The following is a 16,162-nucleotide window of genomic DNA, read 5'->3' as shown; positions in this document are numbered from 1 at the left end:
CTGTGTGTGGAGAGCACAGTGAATGCCTCCAGGTGCGTCCTCCTACACTGCAGTCAGCACATGCGGTATTCTCACACGCCACACAATGCTCTCAGGACCTGGGCTTAATAATAGGGACTGCCGCAAACACATTAGGGTTGGGATGGGGGGTTAAAACCCTAGGAAGTTATTTAGCATTAGGTATACACTGTTTAATCTATATCAAAGAGAGATTTCACACATACGAGGTTATATAAGTTTATATAAGTTTCGAGACTAGCTCGGTTTACAAGAAAGTACTTTATTTATTTACATTTACACACTATCGCCTTAAAAAAAAAAAAAATCCCCTTGCACAGCAATACAGCGCTCCAGAGCTCCTGCCACTTATGAAATGTGTCCTGGAAGTCTTCTTTTGGAAGTGTGTCAAGCACCTTCTGTGATTCATGCTGAATCTTCATGTTCGGGAAGAGGGCAGAGTCCGCAGGAGAAGCAGAAGTAAGATCCATTTCCGGAGAGAAACTCACGTGTGAGAAAGGCTCAATTACAGGGTGCTCACATGGTCAGAATATCAGACGTGGTAACACGTGGTCAGAATAGCCCCAATTTCACAGCTCCCATTGTACACAGGATGATCTTTCGGTACACTGACTTATGAACGTCGGTGCTTCCGGTGACTGTGCGTGCAGCCTTGTGCTGCCATCTGTTGGTGTGTTACAAAACTAGTCTCGAAACTGTTTGATACCATCTCGTTTACACGACTCTGAGATTCAGTCAGATCTTCATTTAGAAATATAATAATGGGGGACATCGTAGCTTAGATGTTAAGATGTTGGACTTTGGCTCCGAAGGCCATTAGTTCAAATCCCAGCCACACAAAGCTGATACACCTGGGCTCCTGAGCAAGGCCCTTTAACCTCACAGCTGTCAGTTGTATAAATAAAATCAATATAAGTTGCTCTGGATAAGCACTGTAAATGTAAATGTTGAAATTTGGGAACACAAAATAGAGCAAATAATTTTTTTATCAAATAGAGCTCCTTATTAAATAGAGCAGATCCTTCTCCTTCTGACAGGACCCCTCAAGACAGTTTTTGGCAACTTCAACCTCCCATCTGACAAACTTCAGTCATCTTGCTGTCTGACTCTTCTGAATTTTTTTACGATGACTCTTCCTATCCTACCTAAAAACAATTTCCAACATCTCTCTTATCCGTTCTAACCTTCACTCGATCTTTCTCTCCTCTTTAGCTCCCCTTGGACTCTGCCATTGATGCTTTTCTCTCCAAACTTATCCATGGACCTCCTCTGCCCCCAACCACTAAAACCAAGTCTTCTTGTCCCCCCCTTCTGCTTGTCAGAAGATTTGTGCAGCAATCGTAGAGAAGTCCGATCAGCAGAGAGGAAGTGGAAAAAAATCGCAACTTGACGCAGACCTCGACTCTTATTGTGCACTCCTGACCAAATTTCTTTTAAATGTGACTTTTGCTAAGACTGCTTTCTAAAAGGAAAAGCTCAAGGCCTCTGCACAAGATCCTCGTAAGCTCCACATCATCTCTTCACTATTTAACCCCCCTGCTCCACCTGCTCCATCCTCCCTGGCTGCTGAAGACTTTGCCTCTTTTTATGATAAGAAGATTCAAGAAATCTGCCAGACCTTCACTTCCTTCCCAGCAATGACAACACTACACAGCCAGGACACCCCTACTCCTTTGTTGTCAAGCTTCTCAACCATAGCAGAAAAAGAGATACTGCAATTTTCCCATTTTGCAATCCCACCACCTGCTCTCTGAATCCAATTCCTTCAACTACGCTTCAGACCATCTTACAAGACCTTATGTACAAGACCTCATCTACAAAGCCAACTTCATAACGATATGCTTTCCATTGGTTGGAAGTGTGTGGATGACCTCCCATGTGCTATAGAGTTCCAGTCTTAATGGGATGAATGTGAACACTGATTGCGCCCCAGGCCTCCTCACATCAACACCATCAGTACCTGACTTTACTAACACTCTTGTAGCCAAAAAGAGCACCAATCTCCACAAAATCTAGTGGAACATCCTCCCAGAAGATACACTAAATGTGTAAAGAAGTACCGACCAATCCTAGGGTATTGGGTGTCCACAGACTTTTGCGCATAAAACGTATCGACGGTTCAATACACCGCAGATCCAGGAGAGGAATATTTAGCGCGATTAATAATTTAGACCCTGGGACAGCGACTGCTCTTGTTACACCGCACTGTCAAACCAAACCCCCTGGGCGATTTTTTGATGGCTACCGTGTACGTGTGTGTGTGAAGAAATTGTGGTCACTCTAAACACCGAGATCGTACACAGCGTATGTACCGGATATTAAAGCAGACATCTTTTTATGTAGCTCATTGCCTCCCGCCCACAGCCCCAGCGCAAATAATTTTCTAGCGTCGAGAGACAAACAGAGGCAGCGCAACCCCGAAAAACTGCTGACACGCCGGCGTATGAAAGATTGATGCGGTGCGTCCCGAAGCCCGGCCACTTCTGGGAGCTGTTCCGCCACTCCTGAACGACACGGGTACAATCCCCCCGTGCGCTCGCCGACACTCGCTGAATGTTTTATGACTCCGGAGCGCCGGGGGATCGAAAGTACGGCGACGTTCGGTTTCTCTGCCCTCCTGGGGGTGGGGGGATTTGGGGGTTGGGAGTGTAGAGGTGGATTATAAGAGGAACATGTCTGTCAATTGTGGACTTGTCTCTTCTAGTGTCAGTGACAGGAGAGTGTTCGATGGTCTCTGCGATTCTGGCTTAGCCGAAGCTCCCTTTAAATAATTCAGCACCTTTTACGACCTGACTCGTAAAATAAAAAAAATAAAAAAGCATAGCCTGATCCAGCTTCTGACAGAACCCTGAGTTACACAAACTTATCGAGAGTCAAATGAGTTCGAGTCGCTCGTGTTTGTAGAAAGAAATCGGAGAAACTAATGAGTTCTTGTTGTTATTACAGGAAGGAAAAAAAAAAAAAAAAAAGCTCCATCTCGCCGTGGATTTTTAGCAGCAGGCTACGTTGACCTGTCTGTCGCTGCCATGGTAACATCGGAGCAGATCTCTGATGTTGCCTGCCAAGCACTGATATTTATAACAATCTCGAGTTTTTATACTCGATCATAAACGCCGTCTTGCTCCTATAGAAGGTCAGCTTCCAGCGCATGAAGTTCATAGAGGTTATGAAGAATGAGAATACACTTTGTTTTTGTTTTTTTTTTACAAGAAGAAGAGGGGAGGATTCTTCACTGTTCTGCAACAATGGAGAGGCCATGGATTTCAGAACAAATTGTGGGTGTGTTTATATATACATATATATACATATACTTTCTTTTTAACCGATTCACCCCCAAGTTAATAAACATCCTTAATAATAAACTAGTACAATATAAAATTAAATATCAATACTGGACCCTGGAGAAAGCTGTTTAATCACTTGTTTCCAAAAGTATTTGGACACCTGTCTTTTCCAGTCATACGTGATTCCTTAAACTTTTCCCACAAAGTTTTCCTTCATTTGAACCAGAAGACCAAAACCTGTTCCAATGCCAGTGCGCACAAAGCCAGCTCCATGAAGATTATGGTGTACATGAGTTGGAGTGGAAGATCTCCTGCTATCGAGCTCCAACTCTATTGGGGTGAATATGAACGCTGACTGCCCCCCAGGCCTCCTCATCTTCTCACCTACATTACTGAAGCGATCCATCCCTTATTTTTACCACGGTGAGATATAATATCAAAACCAGCTTCTGTGATAGATCAATAGTGAAGAGATCCAGCATAAATGTGTGTGTGTGTGTGTGAGTACGTCGTGAGGCTGGATTTAGATGCCGTGCTATGTTGCAGGCTTTGATGAAAGCAATCAGGCGTCTCCGAAAAATACACGTGGGCAGCACAAAAGCAGCCTCGCAGTAATTGCTAGTTATTAAAGCTGGTAATCACCCCCAGTGTGCAACGAGCTGTAATGAACTTCACTGATGGACCTATCTCAGAGGAACCGAACGTATTGTACATGCAAACGCTGGAGAAGAAGCGCGGGAAGACGGATAGACAGAGAGACAGAGCGAGGAAAGTAGGGAGGGAGGGAGTGGGCTGCGTCTTAATTTGAGAGTGCAGTAACACAGAACTCAAAGTGATCTCTCTGTCAGTCTCACTCTTTCTTCTCAGTTTCTCTCTCAATGTCTCCATCTCTCACTAGGTCTGCCTCATTCAGTCTCTCTCTCACTCTCATTGTGTCGGTCTCACATTCAGTTTTTCACTGTCTCACAGTCTCTCACTCTTTGCCTTCTCACTCTCATGTTGTCTCTTTTTTCTGCTCTCTCTCAATCCGTCTCACTCTCTCTCCCACTTTCACTGTCTCTCTCACTCTAACTGTCTCAAGCTTTAGCTCAGTCTCTTTTTTCACTTTCTCTCTCTTTCGCTCAGTCTCTCTCACTGTCTCTCTCTCGAAGTCTCTTTCTTTCCCAGTTAGTCTCAGTCTCACATTTTGCTCCTTCACTCTGTAACACTCTTTTTCATTCTCTCACACATTCTTTCTTGCTTTCTTTGTCTCTCTTACTCGATTGGGTCTCTGCCTCCGTTTCTCCTTTCTCCCTCGCTCTCCCAGTCTTTCTCTGTCTCACTCTTTCATTCTCATTCTCTGTCTCTCCCACTCTCCCTCCCTTCATGTGTTTGCCTGTTAAGGTCCTTCAGGGAAGTAATCAGGCTTGTAACCCCAGAAGTGTGTTTCCCCTGATTGGCACTTGAAGGGAATCAAGACGTCATTTGGTGTGAAACGCGGCCGCCCATGCGCGTAACGCCCGCGCACACGTCCACCCACGAGTGTCCTCCAAGCCCTGAAACAGCCCCTGGGTACCGATTTGCTCCAAATGATTCGAGAGAGGTTTCACTGCAGTTACAGCCTTATGGGAGAGCATTCGAGGTGAAGAAGAAGCCGTGCTGCATTCGATACTACAAACAAAGGATGTGTTCATGTTGGAGAGGAAGCAGACGTACAAAAACATAAAAATCATGAAATGTGCTCCACTACACCCCTGCAGAGGAAGAAGATGAAGAAGATGAGGAGGAAGTCTTACATTAAAGTGACCTGAGTGTCAGCGGTCATATTAACTCACTTGATTCGTCATTTCAGATTTAATTAACGCCGTCGCAATTCATCAACGTGTTTTTTCTCTCTCTCTCCCCTCCCTCTTTACAATTCCGTCCAGGGAATTCGATGGCTGGAAAACGGTGAAGCCATTTTAATTGCGAACGCGAACGAGCGAAAGCAACACGCCGCCGATTTCACACGTGCGTCAGCGCTTTTACCCCCTCTCACCGCTGCGATTCATAAATGCTGATGCATTCGATATCACCTCTACATTCCTACTCTCAGATTAAGCCATTCTCCGTACACACAATAACGTCTCTTATCGATCGTGTGTACTTCAACATCCTTTGTCCATCATCCTCACACCTAACAACATCCCCCTAATCGATCACGTGTCGAACATTAATCGCACATACCCAATAACGTCTCCTTCGATCTCACGTGTAAATCAACTCTCCATGTTGCCCAGACCAATATATATAAAATTCTCGTGTGCTAATCTGCACGATTTGCGTTGACGCGCTCCATTTAACGAGGCCTTCCATCCTCTTACAGAACACAAGATGGCCGTCGACGTCAAACGCCAGCGATATCAAAACGTCGCACCTCCCGCGTGGAGGCTCAGACCAGTTTGTAGTGAATAAAAATCGCCTTTGAAATGTTAATACATGGCAGAACAAATGAAACACGGCCCCTGTACGGCTGGCGGATCTGAAGCTAGCTTTGTCACAACGTGACGCGTTTTTTTTTTTCCGCGCTTAGCGTTTCTGCAGGGAAGAAAGACACCTGTATTTGCAGACAATTTGCACATGCTAGGAATTGAGTTCCCCCCAAGCCACCACCACCCCCTCACGCCCCCCCCGCCTGCCCCCCGCTCCAGGGCCTGGATACACCACGTGAACGTGCGATTTCATGGGACCGTGTTGATTTCAGAGCAGTTCACACCATCCACCCTTGGACAAGATGGACTAAGGTATATCTTGTTCTTCCTCCTTCCCTCCCTCCCTCCTTCTGTCTCATCCAGAGGAGGAAAAGGCGAAGGAGAGAGGAGGCGGAAAGAAAGCGAAGACAAAAATAGAATCCATTACTCCTTTATTACAGCCTATGGTCTGTTGCTAGGCAATGGTATCAGATTAACACTAATTATCATTTTATCACACTCACCCCACCCACACCACCTCCCTCCCTCCCTCCCTCTCCCCCTCTTTCCTTCCTTCCTTTGCAGACATTCTCTTCTTTCTTTCTCCTTCGTTCTTTCGAATTATCAATTTGACCAATGGCACCGAAGAGACTGTTGAGTACAATAATTAAAATATTTCTTTTATGCACGAAGGACGTGGCGAAGAGTCCCGCGGAACGTAACGCCGGGTTAAAAAGCTAAAAATAGGGGGAAAAAAAACCCTAATTCCTAAACATTGTGTCGTATATTTCCGGAAAGAGCTGCGCTTATAATGAGAGCCGAGCGACGCTTCCCTTTACTTATCGTGGAAAACGAGGCTCAGCGCTAATTAAAGGGGATGTTGGAAGGTGGCATCGACGAGACGTCCTGTATTCAATGTGTGAAGGGAAGAGAGGATGCTGTAGTGCACCTCCTCATCCTCGTCCTCTTCCTTCTCCTGCGCACGGTGTGATTTATTCCTGTGGAACTCTGCGGCGCCGGAGTAGGCCACAGCTCGAGGGCACTCGCGCACATTGTTCCGATCCTGCCCATTGTTTCTCAGTGCAGCCCAGTAATGAGAGTGTGCCGAGGAGCCGAGCGCAGCGCTGCTGTCAGCGTAAAGAATGCCGGCGCAGCAAGACACACACACATACACACACACACACACACACACACACACACACACACACACACACACACGCGCGCAAGCTTTTGTGCTCACACGGACATACAGACACATACACACCCCGAAATGTGCACAATTACACTAGAACAATTAGTGCATTGCTAGTTTCGTGTGTGCGCACACACACACACACACACACACACACACACACACACACACACACACACACACAGCAAATGCATATAAGTGTACACAGATATACTGACTATATTTATTCACTCAGACACAAATAAGCACACACACACACACACACACACACACACACACACACACACACACACACACACACGTGTGTATATAGACAAGGATGCACACACAAATACACTGACAATATAAACCTGGAGTGAGACACAAATGAGGACATTCACACACACACACACACACACACACACATACACACACACACACACACACACACACACACACACACACAGAAGAGAGGTAGAGCATCATCAGGGCACCCACACTGAACATTTCTATTCCACTTCCAGCTCCTTTTTTCAAAAACTGAAGCTTTTCTCTCACACACTAATGGCCGTGTGATCAACATCCGAGTTCAGATCCGTGCTAAACACCACAGCAGAAGGAAAATTGAAGGGAAAATTCAATGCTACTGCATCCAGAGACTTTATATACAATTGTGTGCCTTCAAGTTTGGAGTAACAGTTTGGAGAAGAAGCACATATGGCTGGAAAAGTCAGATGTCCCAATACTTTTGCCATTATAGTGTATAACTGTATGGTTTATGCAGCACCTTGAAGGAAAGTTGTTTAATTTCTTCCATGACTTATGACTTGATTTGGGGGTGAACTGGACAACCGACAAAGGAGGAAACCTGAATGGATATGAAGTAAATATTGACATTTACATTTATAGCATTTGGCAGACGCCCTTATCCACGTAGCGTTATCTCGGTTCTACAGCTGTGCAATCGAGGGTTAATTGCTTAAGGACTCATTAGTGACAGCATGGTAATGCAGGGATTTGAACCCATGACCTTCCAATCAGAAATCTAACTTCTTATTCACTATGTAAACTCTTCATAGGTCCTGACCTGAGCTCCAGGTTGGAACTGGGAACCCTGGAAGCTATAAGTTTGCAACACTCCTATAGTGTATAAGGTACAGAGATTGTCACACACACAAGCGAAATAGTCACAAAAGCAGCGGTGAGGTTTCGCACGCTGAGCGCCATTAAGCGCCATCCAGTCATTCTGCTGTGAGCTTCCTTTAACTCTTGGTCCAATTAGGTTCTAGGGAATGCATCACGGACCCACTAATATGCATGAGTGTTATTAAAACGGCAGCAAGCCGAGATGATTCAACGCTCCGTCACAATTCCGTTGGTTTCCGTTTAGATGATGGATTAAAGAAAACCTGCAGAGTGCAATGCAACCAGACAAATGAGGGCTTCTTAAAGAAAAAAACAAAACCAAACAAAAAAATGCCACCTTAATATCTAGACCTGGACCTGCATTCAAATACAGCAATGTAGAAATGCTTCAATTAGATTTCCCTTATATTAGCAAGTCAGGCTAAATGTGATTACTGTATAAACCGTCCTCTGAAGGTCCTCGATGGCCCAATTCCTGCTTCCGTGCAGCGAATCCCAGACTCTCCAACTTCCCCTCCTCCCTTCTTTTCGGCCGCCCAAAAACTGGGCTGGTGCTCACCTTGAAAATGAGCCGTTCATCTTTGATTTATTGCATCGGAGCAGAGAATTTCCATCTTCGCCCCCTGCAGGTTGTCACGGTTCTATAATTGGCCGAGCCGTGTGACCGACCTAGCCGGTATTTTTGGGCGGCAATGTTTGGGAATCTTTCCTTCATATCGCCGTAGCGCAATATCTGGGGGGGAAAAAAAGAAAAGAAAAAAACTAGGACACTGTACGTCGTCATTAATTGTCTTACCCTTTCTGGCACCCAAATGGTGGATGAGGAAGGAAAGAAGGGTGGTGATGGTAAGGGAGAGGATATGATAGAGAGAATCGAATGAGAACCCAGTGGGAAAGAGGAGCGGCTCAATTCCCTCGTCGCCAAAGAATAGCGAGGGTGAAAGCCTTCACTTTGAGAAAGGTGAGGGAATGGAAATGGTGTGGAACGTGGCGAACACAAGGCTTCGGAGATTTACCGTGAGGTTCCCGCCACGGCTGGCCTCGAAGTGTCACTTGACCGGGCGGCGATTCTTTTATCCTCCCCGCCTCATTGTGTCGCCTCCCCTGTTGCTGTGAAAGAATGTTTCCGAAGCAAATGTCATCCAGGTCTCTGAAGGAACAGGAACGTCGAGCAAACAGTCCATCTTCATAAAGGAATAGAAAAACGAATCGGAGAATATGTTTTTAGATCGAGCCACGCCGGTTTAAATCGCTCTCGGTAGACGGGGAACATGTCCACGTGATGTTGCTTCACAGATCCTCTACGTTCTTTAATCTTACATTTGGTTTATTGACTCTGCCTGGCCGCATCAATATTTCTGCTTCTCTCCAGCACTGTTACTCATTAGTACAGTTGTAGCCTTGTTCAAATGCTCGTTCAGTCACCGCAGGGTGCCCTGGGATCTCTGGGGGGAAAGAAACCAATTAGTTGTGGAGTATTTCGCGTTAATTAGACTCGCTCTCTGCGATTCACACGTCTGTTAGGACTTATATACACTCAAACGTAGACATCCTGAAGATTCCACATGCTCCGTATACGATGCTATTGGGAATGCTATGCTTTCCTGGGCGATCATTTGACGTGGTCATGTGATTCAGGAGATGGGCATTGGATGAAAAGGCCGATTCAATAACAAATAATAAAAATAAACCAACTCAGAGACACCAGGAACATTAACACTGATTAGAACTCAAACCCAGGCATGTGTGGAAGCTTAAAGATACATACAGAGAACCAGAACTAGTGTGGAAACCCCTAGTCTAGTGGTTTTTGAAAAGCACATGCATGTTCCTTTGGTTTCTTTGCACCAAACTCGGTCGTTTAACGCTTTGAAAATTTACTCTGACCAAACAAATCTATCAACATTCAGAGGTTCCCATTTAATGAAAAAATCCTCCCTTAGCATGAATACCAGCTTTACACAGACTCAGCATCCTGACAGTTCGTTTCTACAAACATTGAGCTGAAACACTTTGTTGTAAGACTTACCAAAGATGTTCTTCACTAGTTGGAGATTTTTTTTTTATCATCCCAGAGCAGTTCAATAGGAGTTCGGTGAGGTGACTGGGCAGGCCATTCCATCAGAGATAAGACTCCAGACGACTGTTTGCTCTGTTGCGCTTTAAAAACATAAGACACGGTTGGAGTTGATTAGTGATTAGCGAGGCCACCATGTGACATCCGAGGGCTGACGGGTAATGTAGTTTACTGCTGATTCTAGCCCATTTTTAAAGACAATTTCAACACTATCACTTCAATGATGCAGACGTCTAACCACCAATTGACTTTTATCACAATTTAAATATTTAAATATTAGCCTCATTATTGAAATGTGAAGAAAGATTATTTGGGTATTTGCAGGTAAGGGATCCTTTATGTTTGTCACATGTATTTTTTACAGCAGAGTAAAATTCTTTCTTTGCATATTTGAGCAATGTTATAAAGCTGGGGTCAGCGCACAGGGTCAACCATGAAACAGCACCCCTGGAGCACAGAGGGTTAAAAGCTTTGCTCAAGGGCCCACACAATGGCAGCTTGGCAATAATGTGGCTTGACCCCTCTGACCTTCCTATCAGTAACCCAGAGCCTTAACCACTGAGCTCCCACTGGTGGTGTGGAGTCGATTCTATTTTCATTTGGAGCTGTTCATCTTCACTTCTTGCTTTAGAATATATAAACAAGTCATATATTTAGAGTCTATAATAGTACTCCATATTGTGAAGAAGGAAAATGCATGGGTTCACAGTTGCCTTTCCTGCTGGAAAAAAATAAAGGTTCTCACCTTCACACACAGCCACACAGCTCACTCCCATGTCTGTTGTATAAAGAAAAAACGCTGGTGTGGTGAAGTGGTATAGTGCGAGTGTAGCTGTCGACAACATGCAAACTCGTCGCAAACTTTCTCATCCTTCTGCAGAACTTTTTTTTTTTCCCCTCAAGAGCCATCCGTTATTCTCTGAAGTGGTTTCCATAGCAACCCAGGAAGGCTAAAACATTTCCGTTCGCTGCCTGCTCGCTTCGGGGGAAATAAAAACCCAGAGTTAAACGAAACAAATTTTCTCCCGGGTTTCGATGGGAAGTAGAGAGAGGATTAAGCTACAGGTAATCGCGATATCTCACCTAAACAAGCACCCTTAAACAAACAGCCGAATAAACCTACTGAGCACGAATTAACAGAGGCGAGAGGGAGGTCTGGCGTGACGTACATCGCGGTCGGGCGTGATAAGCCGAGTTAAGGCGAAAACCACGAAAAATAAAAACTGTTTGACCGAACCCTGTCTATTTCTCAGTCCACAGGAGGTTAATGGAAATTTCACCCTCAAACATACTTATCGGCGTTCGCTCCTTCCGTCTGTTTCCTGCTCACCGCCCAGTGGGGGTTCGCGTCCCCTTGCGCCATTCCGGTGCCTCGGTAAGAATCAAACTGCACAAAAAACAGTGTGTGGAGCCAACAGTCAACATTTTCTGCACAAGCAGATGCACACAATGTAGAATTCCCTCGGTTGTCAGTCACAGTGCGAGCGCTGAGCCGCTGTGTCGAGACACGTCACTTCACCTCAGCGCCAGCTGCCTGCAATCATCGCGGACCCGACTCTCCGACACCGCTTAGCTGTTCGGGTGATGTCATGTGAAGCTTGAATGGTGGAGGAGCAAGAAGCAACTTTGAAAACTACTTTATGGATTATACCACAGCAAGGCCAGAATCCTGTATCATCAGCTCAGGAAGTAGTTACATTTCCATTTACAACGTTTTTTAGATGCCCTTATCCAGAGCGACTTACATTAATCTCATTTATACATGGGTTTAAGGGCCTTCCTCAGTGGCCCAGTAGTGGCTTGGTGTGGCTTAAATTCAAACTCAGGACCTTCAGGTCCAAAGGCCAAAGGTATAACCCCAAACTTCAACTCTGACAATCAGATTTATGACGTTACACAGACACAATTAACCAGAGCAATTTATATTAATCTTATTTTTACATGGGGTTAAAGGCCTTGCTTAGGAGCCTAGGAGTGGCAGCTTAGTGTGTCTGAGATTTGAACTTACAAAGTCCGATGCCTTAACCAGTAAGATCCCACTTCCTCGTTGTAGGTGCAAAGAAATCCAGGAACTCCTCTAGTTATAACATTCCAGTATAGACAGTGGAGGAGGTGGTAGCTTAGAGGAACAATGTGTGTCTCTGGTCATATTCTTTTGACAAGCACTGATGACTAACTGGCACATGGCAGAATCAATGTGGAGAAAAATCTCTTCCATCAGAAAAGTTGTAAATCCTTTCTTAGCATATACCAGTGATGTTAGGAAGCTGGGGTTGGAGCACAGGGCCAGGCATGATACAGCACCCCTGAAGCACAAAGGGTTAAATCCCTTGCTCAAGGGCCCAAAGTGGAGGTTGACGATACCAAGGCTTGAATCTCCAACCTTCTGATGAGTAATTGCGAGCCTTAACCACTGAGCTACCACTAGATGTGTAAAGTCTTCGTATTTTGGAGCTGTATATCTTTATGCTGTGGAATATACACCTCCATGTTCCACATGATAGTATAGCCAGGAACTCCTTAGTTATAACATACTAGTGTGGACAGTGGGGGAGGTGGTGGTTTAGTGGTTAAAGCATTGATCTAAAGGTCCTAAGTTCAAATCCAGTAAGCAACTGCAGAGAACTCAGTTGGATGAATGAGGTAATAAGGCATTCTGTATAAGGGGCATCATAAAACGCCATAAATGCCAAAGAAATTGGGACACCTGACATTTCCAGGCATATTTGGTTCAAAAAGTGCTATACAAATCAAATTGGACTGATATGAATGAAAGTGTATAGCTGATAGAGCAATACCCAGGACTCCAAACATAACAATAAACTTGTGGAAGCTAAAAAAACCTTTAGACATCTCAGATGTACACATGGACTATATTCGGCTCCATTCCCTCCCCGAGAACTCGAGGGTTGAGTAATGATTTCGTTTCGGATGTGCTGTATAGAGCCTATAGCCGCCACCTGCACCTGCAAGTGTTAAAGCTTGCCTCAGTGAGCATGTCAGTCTCACAGCTGCCTGTCAGCATCAGATCGCTTGACGGGAGCAGCAGGCAACGCTTTCGGCATGCGCCTCACAAGCACACGTGTGTATGAGCGTGTATGAACGTGTGTCAAAAATGGAAAAAAACAAAAAAACTGCAATGCATCGCTGCTTTCTTGTCGCTCTTCTCAAACTCCCGAGCAAGTGCCTCGTGAAAGGCGAGCCACATATGGCATTATCACTTTTGATTAATTTACACCCTCCCACGCTAGGTAGACATGAGGTTATTTAAAAAAAAATAAAAATAAAAAAAGTGCTAGCACAGGCGTTATGTTTTTTTTTTTTCTCCCACATGCCAGCAAAATGAGTTCATTATCAAACAAGATGGCGTGTGATATTTCATGGGAGCACTTGGGGCACACAATGGTTTGAATCTGAGAGACATGCCAAATGCATTGTGTGGTATTTTTTATTCCTTTGCCGATTCAATTAAAATTCACGAAAAACGACGTGAGAACGGCAGTACAACACGTACTGTGTGGTGTCAGATCGAGGGAAGTCTTATAACAACCCACACGAGTGTCACTAGAGTTAAAAGCACTAGAAGTGATATATGGGTCTATTCACGTTATCGGAGCACACGCCTTTAATAAAACGATCACGTCTGACGTGGAAATAAAGGAAACTTTGAAGGAAGGGAGTCACAAAAAAAACAACCGAGGTGCACTTAATTGATAGCAAAGATCTTTAAAAGATATGGGAAAACAATAGGAAGTTCGGTCGAGCCTGCTAATGAGACAGACGTGGATGAGAATCTGTAGAAATGGATCTTCAATTCACTTTATGTTAGCAGGGAAAGTTCTACACTTGTTGCCCAGCCCTGATTCCGACTTGCTGTTGAGCTGTTGTGAGGACCCGAGGCAATCATTGCCATCTACAATTACCACCACCTGCAATTACAGCCACCTTGCCCGCTTGTCTTAGCCTCACTGGCGATGCACTGATTAACAGAGCCGACTTGGGGGATGTTCACGCAAGCCTTAACCGCGGCTGGTTATGAAGCATGTCAAGCGTGTCAGGATATCGTTCTGTGCAAGAACTCAGCAATTACGGCTCATTCGAGTGCCCGCGCATTGAAGCTCATTCGCACGGACAACGACAAACAGCAGACGTTTAAATTAATTCGTTTTTAAAGACAGGGTGCGAGTCTACAGAAAAACATCACGTGGACAGAATGCAAATGAACGCAAGGAACTTCCAGGAGATGTAAATCAACTCTCGGCTTGTTCATTCGAAATCTTTGGGCTTCCTGCTCGCGTTACTTCCCGTTCCGTTCAAACTGCAGATTCAGAAAACGCTGACAACTTTACCAGGTCTCATTCTTGACGTATAATTTTCACTGAAAAATGTACCACTGCTCCGGTTGTCACCGTTTTATTCGTGTCGCATCACCCACCATCACACACACCTCTTGTTTTGTCTCGGGAGTGAAAAGTGATGGAGGAAAGTCAAGCCTTGAAACGAGAGACGGATGAGACTTGTGTTATTAGCACCATGTGCGTGAGCCTCCTCTCCACAAGGCCTGCTTTGCTCCTCAACTCAGGAAACTAATCTTCTCAACACGCCGTTAATGGCATGCCAGGAAGGTGTGAAAAAAAAAAAAAAAAAAGGTGTCTGTGGCTACGTGCGCAATCACACCTCCCCATGCGAACATTGTCACACTCTTGCATTCCTCACCTCCAATTAGCGGGAAGAGAAGACTAAATATAGCGTCCCCGGCGCTCTTCCAATCAGGTCGGACTGCGTGGCGAGAAACTTGAGTGCAAAGCAGCTTGATTAGTGGAGAACAAGTGTACAGACCGACCCTGGAAAGGTTAGGAAGTTACTTGGACAAGATTGATTCCATTCTGGAGGTAACAGTGTTTATCAATCGATGGGGGAGCTTTGAGCGCAGCGCGCAGCAAATCGTTGACCTGATTATCAATTGTAGGATTGACCGAGACTGAGGTGGTGACAGCGGTCCCAAGCCAGAACCTCTGTATGATACGACCGAGGCTGTGTATGAAACATCTCAAACAAGGTGACTTGCGCTTGCAAGTATCCATGGTGATGGAAGAGTCCGTCCTAGCAACGATGTTCATCTGACCTTAAGGATGACCAATGCTCACTCGAGCTTTGAATGTCTGATGGCATTGTCCCATCGATTCTGAAGCAAGAATGCATCAAGCCATTCATCCGAGTCGAAAATCCCTTCAGCGAGAACGTTGCTATGGGAAACCTCATTCATCAGAGCTTACATCCACCCCGAGAAGGAAAGGATGAAAAAAAAATGTGTTAAACAACTTTCACCTAATCTTACAAGCAAAGGTTCTGCTTTAATCACGGACCTTCCACCTGCACGCCTGGCTATTTAAAAGGAGGGCTATAGAGACGAGGTTCTCGGCTTCATTAGCGCCCTTGGAGGTGTGAACGTCCTTAGCCGTGACTCTGCACCCAGAGAAAGACTTTTTTTGTGCAGATTCAAGTCGATCCTCAATGGACTGAATGGTCACAGTGTATAACACTGGACTGGAGATTTATTCCTGCAGTCTGCATTCAACCCAAGAGAAATGTGTTACACAATGCAATCATTTATAATACGTAATTAATGCATTTTAGACCACAGCACTGCTGCATTCTAATTGTCCAATCACCAATAATCTCCGAAATTATTTGGACACGACCATCACACATCCAAACTGTTGCTACAGAAATACAAGGAAATAAAAGATTCAAAACCTGCTCTAGCATCATGATGGCTTTCTACACAAACTGAGAAGCTCAATGAAACCATGAGGCAGGAATGGAAGAACTCCAGTAAACAAAGCCCTGACCTCTGTGACCTCCTCAAGATCCTCAACCTCAATTGGGAAGAAATGGACCACCAAACGAACCTCAACATCAGTACCAGGACTTACTGATGTTCTTATACTCCATGAATGATCACAGATCCTCACAGCTGCACCCCGAAATCTAATGGAAAGCCTTTCCAGGAGAGTGGAGCTTATTAGAAGAGCAA

The 16,162-nt window shown here is 45.0% G+C and overlaps 1 long non-coding RNA gene across 1 annotated transcript; it reads right to left on the bottom strand.

The window, feature by feature from the left end:
• Positions 1-4,438: 4,438 nt before the first annotated feature.
• On the bottom strand, positions 4,439-13,417 carry LOC310723918. The gene is made up of 5 exons (XR_014532865.1): positions 10,871-13,417; positions 10,078-10,208; positions 9,065-9,158; positions 5,960-8,781; positions 4,439-5,903 (listed from the first exon to the last, which is right to left on the bottom strand). It is a non-coding gene; the product is annotated as an uncharacterized lncRNA (long non-coding RNA).
• Positions 13,418-16,162: the final 2,745 nt, after the last annotated feature.

Source organism: Silurus aristotelis (assembly GCF_946808225.1).
Source record: "Silurus aristotelis genome assembly, chromosome: 3".
In the NCBI taxonomy this organism is placed as follows: Eukaryota; Metazoa; Chordata; class Actinopteri; order Siluriformes; family Siluridae; genus Silurus; species Silurus aristotelis.
Note: the sequence above shows the minus strand (reverse complement) of the source record. Positions and strands in the feature narration are given on the sequence as shown.